We start from the raw sequence: 12,326 nt of genomic DNA, 5'->3' as shown, positions 1-12,326 counted from the left end.
GTGCTGCGAAGTCTCCGACCACAGTGCCGCTCCGCAGCTTTGACCCGGCCATCTCTGGAACCAAAGTAGAACATCAGAGTCATAGCCAGACTCCAGCCGTGCTGTGAAGTCTCTGACCACAGTGCCGCTTTGCAGCTTCCACCTGGCCATATCTGGAACCAAACATCAGAGTCGTAGCCAGACTCCAGCAGTTTTGTGAAGTCCCCAACCACATTGCCAATCTGCAGCTTGAACCCAACCATCTCTGGAACCAAAGTACAATGTCAGAGTCATAGCCAGACTTCAGCAGTGCTGCCAAGTCGCCCACCACAGTGCCGCTCCGCAGTTTCGACCCGGCCATATCTGGAACCAAACTACAATTTCAGAGTCATAGCCAGACTCCAGCAGTGCTGCCAAGTCGCCCACCACAGTGCCGCTCCGCAGTTTCGACCCGGCCATCTCTGGAACCAAAGTACAACATCAGAATCATAGCTAGACTCCAGTAGTACTGCGAAGTCGCCGACCACAGTGCCGCTCCGCAGCTTCGACCCAGCCATCTGTGTAACCAAACTACAATGACAGACTGTCCAACTACTAATGATTCACACTAGCAAGGGAAGTGGGTGACCTTGAATGCTGAGAACTGCATGAAAGTGTGCTTAGAATATGCAGTAAAGCGACAATTATCTGAAGTTCTATTCGCTCACCCCTCCCCCGCGCGAGTTGTCTACAGTACAAGCTGCACTCACTAAGTAATGCAAGACTTTCTTTTTCTGGAAGCTTGTTGACTTTATTGGTTGGTTGGCTGATTTGGGGGAGGGACCAAATAACGAGGTCTCATTGAATTAGGGAAGGACTGGGAAGGAAGTCGGCTATGCCCTTTCAAAGGAACCATCGTGGCATTGGTCCGAAGTGATTTAGGGGAACCACAGAAAACCTAAATCAGGATTAATGAGTGTGAGTTTGAACCTCTGTCATCTGGAATGCGAGCCTGGTGCGCTAACCACTGCGCCATTTGGTTTTATTGAGGATTCCAAGCCGTCCGATGTGGCCGAGCGGTTCTAGGCGCTTCAGTCTGGAACCGCGAGATGGCTACGGTCGCAGGTTCAAATCCTGCCTCGGGCATGGGTGTGTGTGATGTCCTTAGGTTAGTTAGGTTTAAGTAGTTCTAAGTTCTAGGGGACTGATGACCTCAGCAGTTAAGTCCCATAATGCTCAGAGCCATTTGAACCATTTTTGAGGATTCCAAAATACCACATTATTCCCCACTATTGTAGCTACAAAAGTATATTTTTTAACATATTCATCATTCAATGTGACGACCTTACACCTTGGTGGAGGTCCTGTATACCTGCATATTACCACTTGAAACACCCCCGTTTTGTCCTTTATTGGATTTTGTGTGATTTACCAAGGCCGGCAAACAGTTAATTATTATCATTATATGACTGTGTGCTTAATGAATGAAAGGCTATCGGTTTTTCTGCTGTGGTTTCAGGGGTATTTCAACCGAGTACAGCTGTTCTGAGATGGAATAGTTAATGATTGAAAGTTTGTCTATTATTAAAGACCACAAAGGTTGCGATGTACTAACTGATATGTATTTTCTACTAACAAGCAAGAACTGAGGCAGTTGCTACCTTCACCTTACACGTGTAATTACTGTTATATCTTTCATTGGTTGCTGATTTTAGGTACTTCGTCACACGCAATGATGATGGTTGAAATTCATAACAATCCTCACGGCAATCCATGGTTGTTGCTGAACGACACGGTTGACGCCAAACACGTAATTCGGCACTTGTCACTTTTGGTTTTATATCACTCGTGAACCGGTATCGATGAGGGTCAACCCCACAACGATCAGGGGGACGCGCTCATTTGTCGTACTCCGGTGAATTTACCATTTACTACTCACTCGACCACCATGCTTGCCCGTCTCTCAATACTGCTGCTCACTCGACACTAGCCTCACTGCCTCCTGCAACGCTCGACAATCGATTCCTGTCTGCTATCGACCTGAGTGTCGGATACTAATATCTATGTTCGTGGGGTCACGGATCCCTTACACACTCTGCTTATCGACATCGGATGCAACACTTTGCTGCATCAGAAACCTCCCCATCATCCACGTACTGCTTCCCACAGAGTGCAGCCTTTTGCAGGGCAGGCAGGGGTCGGTAGATGCGAGATCTGGGCTATAGGGTGGATGAGAAGAACAGCCCAATGAAGTTCTGTGAGCTCTTCTCGGGTGTGCAGGCCTGCATGACGCCTGCAATGTCAGCGGAAAGAGCAATTTGTTTGCATTTTTCTGGCGACGAACACGCTGAAATAGTGTCTGCACATTACAGCACTGCTGGAGTCACGCCTGTGTGCAGCAGGCCAGCACACTGGAGATCTCGCTGTGACTTGTTGCGAGATGACAGACTCCTTGTCCAACGACTCGTCGTGCTTTTATTAACTGCTATGTCTTTGTAGACATTGTTCAAGCGCCTTTGAATGTCTGAAATGCTCTGGTTTTTCCTCCAAAAGAAAGTGACAATTCTCTGCTTGGAAACGCTTCTCCGTTACAGACGCCATTTTGAAGGCTACATACAGCGCCTTCACCAATCGGAGTTTCACTAAACTATAGGGGCCAAAGCGGGAATACTTCACGATGTATCACAACAAGTTCCACATTTTTAAACCGAAACTGTCTGAGAAAAAATGATGTGTTGGCAAATGTGCCAACACCTTGTAGATAGAGGAGGCCGAAATGCACGCTATCTAACGCAGACGGGCGTGAATTCTGGAACCGGATAAGTAGTGAATTCTAATAAGAAAAGTATGCAGCTCCTCGAATACTTAACTTTTATTCCTTCATGTGAACACAGCATTCTTGATGAGACATTTCATACGATAACTATCAAACTATGTAAGGCTAATGGCGCCTTGCTAGGTCGTAGCCATGGACTTAGCTGAAGGCTATTCTAACTGTCTCTCGGCAAATGAGAGAAAGGCTTCGTCAGTGTAGTCGCTAGCAAAGTCGTCGTACAACTGGGCGAGTCCTATTCCGTATCTCGAGATCTGCCTTGTGGTGGCGCTCGGTCTGTGATCACACAGTGGCGACACGCGGGTCCGACATGTACTAAATGGACCGCGGCCGATTTAAGCTACCACCTAGCAAGTGTGGTGTCTGGCGGTGACACCACAAAAAATATGTTGCATTACTTTTTAATGTCCCCTCATAGTAACTGTTTGTGCTATGTTATGATCACCACCAACGACTTTGCCGCGTGGATTAAACTTGTGATATAAAATGCCTAAACATAGACATGTTCTCATTATTACGAGGAATGCATTTGAGATTGATGAAAGGTCAGAGGAAGGTGAATCAGCAACTATGTTATCTAACCAGTATATGGTTGGTAAGTCGACTATCACTGATATGAAAAATAAAAGCCAAGCATTACAAATTTTTTACCTAAGCTCGAGTCTGCTGAGGGATTGGTAAGTTGTTAAACAGTGGAGCTCGCCACGTACACAGATCTAGATGATGCTGTTTACAAGAGCCTTACACAAAACACATGGCAGGGAGAACCTGTTCCGGCCTAACCACAAGCGCCGGCATGAAGATGAAGGAATCAAGAGCAGAGAAGGCGGTGAGACGACTTCAGCCACTAGCGCACTGACTAGGACTGCACCACGACAGGAGCGGTCTCTACAAGAAGGGAATATAAGCGCCGCTACTGCCAACCCCGGCCCCTCCCCTGCTGCCCCTTGCTCACCCCTCCTTTTCCATCCTCTCCGGCCTCTCCCTCCGGCAAGTCCCACCTGGCAGTTTTATTCTTCGTCGTGTGTGCTCCAAGTGGGTTTTAAGTGTGCTGTTCTAGAGTGTTTTTAATACTGTGGCCGACTTTTAACCTGTGCATGTGTCTTCAGTGTCTTCTTTGTGTTTTAAGAGTCGCCAACTGTGTTTTTTAACTTTATGTCGACTTCTTTATTTGACTGCTGACAGATGATATCGCCATCAGGGAAGACATCAAGCATGAAGGGATGCAGATGGTTCGCAGCCGTCAGGGTGCCTTCAGTTAGTATCACATGTCCCATGCAAGCGCAGGAGAATGTCTCCCGTAGGCTAATACTGCTCCCAGCAGCCTGCGTCCATGGCGCGCTGCACGTGTCGAGCCACCATTCACCTCGATGACGGATTTTATGGAGATGCTTTTCCATTGATCTATGGTCGAATGCCGATGGTCCCGTGTCCACTGCGGTCGTGATTGTCGAAGTCATTGGGTCAGCATGTGAACACATAAGTCTGGTCTGCTGCAGAGCTCCGTGTTCAACAATGTACGATGAACGGTATTCTCTGAAAAAAAATCTGCGTGCACCAGCATTGTGCTGTTTCGGCAGAGATGCCACAGATCGCCATCTATCCTACTTTACAGAGCAGACAAGTCCCCTAACCCCACTTTCCGTGAAGGGTCGTAGACGTTGAACCATTTAGCGCCAAGTGGTAGTTTGACTGAGTTACCTCTTTTCCTAGATGCTCGCGACGGTAGCAGTTAACCATTCCTCCAGCTTCACCGTTTTCGAGGTGCTAAAAAAGAAAAGGCTCTGAGCACTATGGGACTTAACAGCTGTGGTCATCAGTCCCCTAGAACTACTTAAACCTAACTAACCTAAGGACATCAGACACATCCATGCCTGAGGCAGGATTCGAACCTGCGACCGTAGCGGTCGCGCGGTTCCAGACTGAAGCGCCTAGAACCGCTCGGCCACACCGGCCAGCCTCGAGGTGCTCGTTCACAGGTTATGTGTAATAATAATCTGCCCTTTGTCAACGTTGCTTGTGTCAATGGATTTCTCCATTTGCAGACCATATCTTCGTTAGAGTGGTCCCACATCCGTGTCTGTCCCACTTAGACATTACTATTACCGCATCACGTGTCCACAACGCCGCCAGGCGGCATCCAACGTCGGGATGGGCAGTGGTTTTGGCTTTTCAGTGTATATCTTGCGAAAAGGGGTAAAATTAGAGAGATTCCATTCCACTAGGATTGGAAGGGGAAGAGTGGAAAGTGACAGCGATCCATAAAGTATCCCCTGCCACGCACCGGAAGGCGGCTTGCCGATTATTAATGTAGGTGCAGACGGAAACAACACATATTTCAGTGTCACGACTAACTGTTGTATTTCTATCTGCTTGAAAGAAGCACATTTGAACAGCAAACATTTTCTAGTAACCTGACAGCGTTGCACAGCTATTCAGTCTTTGGAGTGAAGGTTGTAAGAGGTCCATGACTAACGAATTTTATTGCTAGCGCACTTGAGTAGACGTAATTTCGATGGATTGCTCACGCGCTTCCTGCGATATCTAAGCTATAAGAGAATCTCAGACCATAGAGCAGTGTTGGCTGCAGTAGGAACTGTGTGGCAGTAGTAGTAAGTAGTTGCTAAAGTGCGCGTCATTTATGATGGCAGCCGAGTTTAGGTTCGTTCTGCGCATCTGACGTCACAAAATACAGTCAGCCAATGAACAGAGAACGACATTGCCAGAGCTCGACTGCAGTGCAGAGCACGGGCGAGTGTCTTCAGTTTTAGAAACGTTCAGTCATAAATAAAGTAATTGAACAAAAGCACTGTCTTGATACCAGACTTTCTTTTACAGGAAGTTTGGAAAAAGCATTCTTTATAGCAATCGCTTCATATTATATTAATTAATTAAACCAAACAAACAATAAGCCTCCTAATTCAGGCGATAGCAAGGAAAAATGTTTGTATCATTCTCACTAACCGCTTTTTCGCAATAAAGAAGAGCGGTAATTGTTTATTTCCTATTGTACTTCGACGAAACGTGAGTAATTCATAATCATACCAACAGTGTTTGATGTTATTTTGCGTGACATTTTAAAGTCCTCCGGGAGAACTATTGAATGATGAGCTGTGTTAGTGTAATGGTTAAAGTGTTGCCTGCACGGTAGCTCAGCGTGTTCGGTCAGAGGGTTAGCTCCCTCTGTAATAAAAAAACGGAGTTAATCGATCAACAACAAACTTAAACGGATGTCCTACGACGTACGCCCCGAGCAGATGCAGCGAACAAAATGGAACAAAACGAGATTTTTTTTTAAAAAAAAGAAAGTTCAGGGCTGCTAAGCGAAAGGTTCTGAGTTCAAACCTCAATCGCTGCTTAATATTTTCTTTCTTTTAAAAACAATATCGATGTGTCTTACTTCATGAATTTTATTCGTTTGAATGTAATTTTTTGAAATTTCTAGTGGCAACTAAAATCGACTATACGGAAAGTATACACTATGGACTTTTACCTCTGCAAACTCTTCAAAATTTCGTGCAATGGTTTACTACATCTAATGCTGCACAATAATTGCGTTGAACATTGAAACAAAATTAAGTCATTTATGGGGGGAAGGTATCAGTCAAGAAGATGTGTAAAAATCAAATTTTTGGGCCAAGTAGTTTTTGTGAAATCGAATGATAAAGTGTGTCAAAGCAGTCGGAACACCATGTGTCTGCACAGGCGAGCAGTGCAATGATGACAAAATCGCGGAATGCGGGGAACACGTCTCAGTAGCAGCGAGAGGGTTAATGCGGCCGTGGTGGCTTTACTTCATAAACTGCGCGCTCCCCCCTAAACGTAAGTTTGCGAACTATACTATGGCGCTGCTTCTCTTGGCGCGTACAACTGGCAACGCAGCAATCTCCCGCGTCTGGGCGAGCATGCGCGAACCGCCAAGATAAAAGAATTGAACTATAGCAGTCTGGTGTATCGAGTTGGCTGGCCCGGTCGTGGGGAGCGATGGCGGTGCCTGAGCGGTGTAGTATAAGGTAAAAGCAGCCTCACGCATAGGTGCTATTGTTATATCAAGTCCCATGTAAATGTTTTTAAAAAATCTCTTAATAATAATCTTTCTTATAAAAATTAAGTTTTGACAAGCATTCATCTCAATTTAAAGAATTTACTAATTTCTCCAATCCATGGTCATCCCGATTATTGTAAAGAAAAATCAGTTGTTTCTTTTTATACATGACAAATCTATTGGCCAGCATTGCACTGGGCTGTGCCAGAAAAATTTCTTATAGGAGCAGATATATATGCGTTATCCGTCGACCTCATTGAGGTAAGAATTTTCAGTTTATTCAGAATGATCTTTCAGGGCCATGACGCAGCACCAGTTTAGATTCACAGTCAGTTAATTATTGGAAGGTTATAAGTGAGCCACAATTTTATTGAGAGGTTAGTCACGTTATTATTGCGAGGTTACGGAATAATAAACTGTTGCTAGGTTACATTGAATGTGAATGATATAATTATATTTTAACTGTTGGGAGGTTATAATTATTTTTTACCGTTGGGAGGTTACAAGGTGTCGGATTGAGTAAGAAACTGGAATAGAAAAATATACACATGTGAGTAAAGCCACTTTTTCACATTCAGTGTAATTTCTGCATCAAACTCTGCTCTTGGTGTTTTCATATTCAAACGATGATATTGATATGTATAGCACTTTTTTTCAAAAAATGGTTCAAAATGACTCTAAGCACTATGAGACTTAACACCTGAGGTCATCAGTCCCTAGACATAGAACTACGTAAACCTAAGGACATCACACACATCCATGCCCGAGGCAGGATTCGAACCTGCGACCATAGCAGCTGCGTGGTTCCGGACTGAAGCGCCAAGAACCGCTCGGCCACAGCGGTTGGCAGCAGTTTTTTGATCAGGAATATGTACAGAGGAGTCCGAAAAATATAGACACTCTTTGGTAGTGAATATCTTTGGAACAAAATGAAACATCATTGCAATTTTGCACTGTAGCGCAGTCCATTGTTATCCCAACAGATCATAGAAAGCTTTGTCCGCCTGCTTAGCTGGGTGATAACGTGCTCGCCTCCAATTCAAGGTGGCCTGTGTTCGATTCCCGGCCGGGTTGAGATTTTCTCTGCTCGGGCACTGGGTGCTGTGTTGTCCTCATCATTATTTCTTTCTCATCACCGGCGAGCAAGTTACCCAATGCGGCGTCGACTGAAATAAGAATTGCACTTTGGCGACTGAACTTCCTTGGATGGGGCCTCCCGGCCAACGATGGCATACGCTCATTTCATTTTTTTATAGAAAGCGCTTTTCAGCAGATGACAGTGCAGGAGCAATGGAGAAAAGTATTCCGAAGTAAGAGTGATTTCAGGTGTGCCGCAAGGGAGTGTCGTAGGACCGTTGTTATTCACAATATACATAAATGACCTTGTGGATGACATCGGAAGTTCACTGAGGCTTTTTGCAGATGATTCTGTGGTATATCGAGAGGTTGTAAGAATGCAAAATTGTACTGAAATGCAGGAGGGTCTGCAGCAAATTGACGCATGGTGCAGGGAATGGCAATTGAATCTCATTGTAGACAAGTGTAATGTGCTGCGAATACACAGAAAGAAGGATCCCTTATAATTTAGCTACAATATAGCAGGTCAACAACTGGCAGCAGTTAATTCCATAAATTATCTGGGAGTACGCATTAGGAGTGATTTAAAATGGAATGATCATATAAAGTTGATCGTCGGTAAAGCAGATGCCAGACTGAGATTCATTGGAAGAATCCTAAGAAAACGCAATCCGAAAACAAAGGAAGTAGGTTACAGTACGCTAGTTCGCCCACTGCTTGAATACTGCTCAGCACTGTGGGAACTGTACCAAATAGGGTTGATAGAAGAGATAGAGAAGATCCAATGCAGAGCAGCACGCTTCATTACAGGATCATTTAGTAATCGCGAAAGTGTTACGGAGATGATAGATAAACTCCAGTGGAAGACTCTGCAGGAGAGACACTCAGTAGCTCGGTAGGGGCTTTTGTTGAAGTTTCGAGAACATACCTCCACCGAGGAGTCAAGCAGTATATTGCTCCCTCCTACGCATATCTCGCGAAGAGACCATGAGGATAAAATCAGAGAGCTTAGAGCCCACACAGAGGCATACCGACAATCCTTCTTTCCACGAACAATATGAGACTGGAATAGAAGGGAGAACCGATAGAGGTACTCAGGGTACCCTCCGCCACATACCGTCAGGTGGCTTGCGGAGTATGGATATAGATGTAGATGTAGAAATAAGACTGTCGTTTGAGCAACGCAAGGCCGTATTGAAATGATACTGGAGTTACGAAAACATGATGGAGGTACAACGGCAATGGCGTAATGTGTACGGAACTCATCCACTAACACGTACAACAATTTATCGTATTCGGGATAGATTCGAAGTTGACCGTACTGTTCGGGATGTCCATAACGAAAGGTCTGGCCAACCAACAACATCAGAAAGTCTAGCTTACAGCGATGCTGTGTTGCAATATTTTACTAGGTCACCTCGAAAATCTGAGTAGCAGATTGCACGTGAAAGAGGGGTAATCCGATCACGCGTACGACGAAGTCTGAAGGCTGCAAAGTGGAAAGTGTACATTCCAAGATCACTGCACGCTGTGAACGAGGACGAACGGACCGAATGATGGAGCACTGCGAGTGGTATGAAGGCGTGCTTCGTGAGGATGAACGATTTGTAGAGATGGTTATCTGGTCTGACGAGGCGCAGTTCAAACTGAACGGTAATGTAAACCGCCACGGCTGCGTGCACGGGGCTCCTGAAAATCCCAATGTTTACATGGACAAAAATGTTAATCTACCAGGTGTCAATGGGCGGTGTGGTCTGCCATCGCGCTGTTTGATTGGACCCTTTCTTCTTTCAAGGTACCGTAACTGGTGAGGTGCATCTTCATATGCTGCAAACATCGATTTCACCTGCCATCTTAGAGCTTATTTGGAAATGAAAGATTTTACCTACAACAAGATAGCTTTCCGCCTCGCTACCACAGTGACGTCAGAGCCTGCTTGGATGAAAATCTACCTGGGCAAGGGATGGGTCGAAGAGGAGCTGTTGAGCACCGACCTTGATCTCCAGCCCTTAAACCTCTAGACTTCTGCCTACGGGGGACCTTTAAATAGAATGGGGGACCTTCCATAGAAGTCATCAACACTGAACGAGTTACGAGAAGTCATCGACGCATCCTACGTAGCTGTCACACCGGCAAGACTGACAGCTGTAGTTCGGTCAACAGTTCAGCCGTCTCGATGTTGTTTGGCCGCCAATGGGAGTCACTTTGAACACACAGAATTACGTTCCCCCCTTTCAAAAACTGTAACGGTGTATCATTTTGTTCAATTAATATTGACTATCAGACTTCAAGAACAATATAATAATCCCAATCCCAAAGAATTCATGTGTCGATAAGGGATAAAATTATTGAACTGTTTAATAAGTCATGGTTGCAAAATACTAACACGAATTATCTACAGACGAATGGAAAAACTGGTAGAAGCTGATCTCCAGGAAGGTCAGTTTGGATTCCGTAGAAATGCTGGAACACGCGAGGCAATACTGACCCTACGACGTATCTTAGAAGACAGATTAAGGAAAGGCAAACCTACGTTTATAGCATTTGTAGACTAAGAGAAACCTTTTGACAATGTTAACTGGAATACTCTCTTTCAAATTCTGATGATGGCAAGGGTAAAATACAGGTAGCGAAAGTCTGTTTACAATTTGTATAGAAAGGAGGCCGCAATTGTAAGAGTCGAGGGGTATGAAAGAGATGCAGTGGTTGAGAAGGGAGTGAGACAGGGTTGTAGCCTATCCCCGATGTTATTCAATCTGTATACTGAGCAAGCAGCAAAATCAAACAAACAAAATTGAAGTAGGAATTAAAATCCATGGAGAAGAAATAATAACTTTGAGGCTTGCCAATGACATTGTATTCTGTCAGAGACAGCAAAGGCCCTCGAAGAGCAGTTGAACGAAATGGACAATGTATGGAAAGGAGGATATTACACTACAGGCCATTAAAATTACTACACCAAGAAGAAATACAGATGATAAACGGGTATCCATTGGACAAATATATTATACTAGAACTGAGATGTCATTACATTTTCACGCAATTTGGGTGCACTTCTGGCCGTAATAACGGCTTTGATACGCCTGGGCATTGAGTCAAACAGAGCTTGGATGCCGTGTACAGGTACAGCTGCCCATGCAGCTTCAACACGATACCACAGTTCATCAAGAGTAGTGACTGGCGTATTGTGACGAGCCAGTTTCTCGGCCACCATTGACCAGACGTTTTCAATTGGTGAGAGATCTGGAGAATGTGCTGGCCAGGACACAGTCGAACATTTTCTGTATCCAGAAAGGCCCGTAAAGGACCTGCAACATGCGGTGGTGCATTATCCTGCTGAAATGTAGGGTTTCGCAGGGATCGAACGAAGGGTAGAGGAACGGGTCGTAACACATCTGAAATGTAACGGCCACTGTTCAGAGTCCTATCAATGCGAAGAAGAGGCGACCGAGACGTGTAACCAATGGCACCCCATACCATCACGCCAGGTGATACGTCAGTATGGCGATGACGAATACACGCTTCCAATGTGCGTTCACCGCGATGTCGCCAAACACGGATGGGACGATCATCATGCTCTAAACAGCACCTGGATCCACCCGAAAAAATGATGTTTTGCCCATCGCGCACCCAGATTCGTCGTTGAGTACACCATCGCAGTCGCTCCTGTCTGTGATGCAGCGTCAAGGGTAACCGCAGCCATGGTCTCAGAGCTGATAGTCCGTGCTGCTGCAAACGTCGTCGAACTGTTCGTGCAGATGGTTGTCGTCTTGCAAACGTCCCCATCTGTTGACTCAGGGATTGAGACGTGGCTGCACGACCCGTTACAGCCATGAGGATAAGATGCCTGTCATCTCGACTGCTAGTGATACGAGGCCGATGGGATCCAGCACGGCATTCCGTGATACCCTTGTGAACCCACCGATTCTATATTCTGCTAACAGTCATTGAATGTCGACCAACGCGAGGAGCAGTGTCGCAATCGCGATAGGCTACAATCCGACCTTTATCGAAGTCGGAAATGTGATGGTACGCATTTGTCCTCCTTACACGAGGCATCACAACAACGTTTCATCAGGCAACGCCGGTTAGCTGCTGTTTGTGTATGAGAAATCGGTTGGAAACTTTCCTCATGTCAGCACGTTGTAGGTGTCGCCACCGGCGCCAACCTTGTGTGAATGCTCTGAAAAGCTAACCGGCACCATTTGCATATCACAGTATCTTCTTCCTGTCGGTTAAATTTCGCGTCTGTAGCATGTCATCGTCGTGGTGTATCAATTTTAATAGCCAGTAGTGTACTAAAATCTGTGGCTTCTTAGTGGTAGAAAAACCTTAAGCTTCTAACTCAACGCAGTCAAAAGATACCGCCATTTATGTCACATAGATGCTCGCGAACTCGCTCATTAAAATCTA

At 45.4% G+C, this 12,326-nt stretch overlaps 1 protein-coding gene across 1 annotated transcript in view; it reads right to left on the bottom strand.

Moving 5' to 3' along the window:
* LOC126424608 (speckle-type POZ protein-like) overlaps nucleotides 1-12,326 on the bottom strand; it is a 65,441-nt gene that overhangs the window by 21,008 nt on the left and 32,107 nt on the right. The gene's annotated exons all lie outside the window — the stretch shown is intronic.

The sequence above is a fragment of the Schistocerca serialis genome, chromosome 10 (assembly GCF_023864345.2).
Source record: "Schistocerca serialis cubense isolate TAMUIC-IGC-003099 chromosome 10, iqSchSeri2.2, whole genome shotgun sequence".
Classification (NCBI taxonomy): domain Eukaryota; kingdom Metazoa; phylum Arthropoda; class Insecta; order Orthoptera; family Acrididae; genus Schistocerca; species Schistocerca serialis.
Note: the sequence above shows the minus strand (reverse complement) of the source record. Positions and strands in the feature narration are given on the sequence as shown.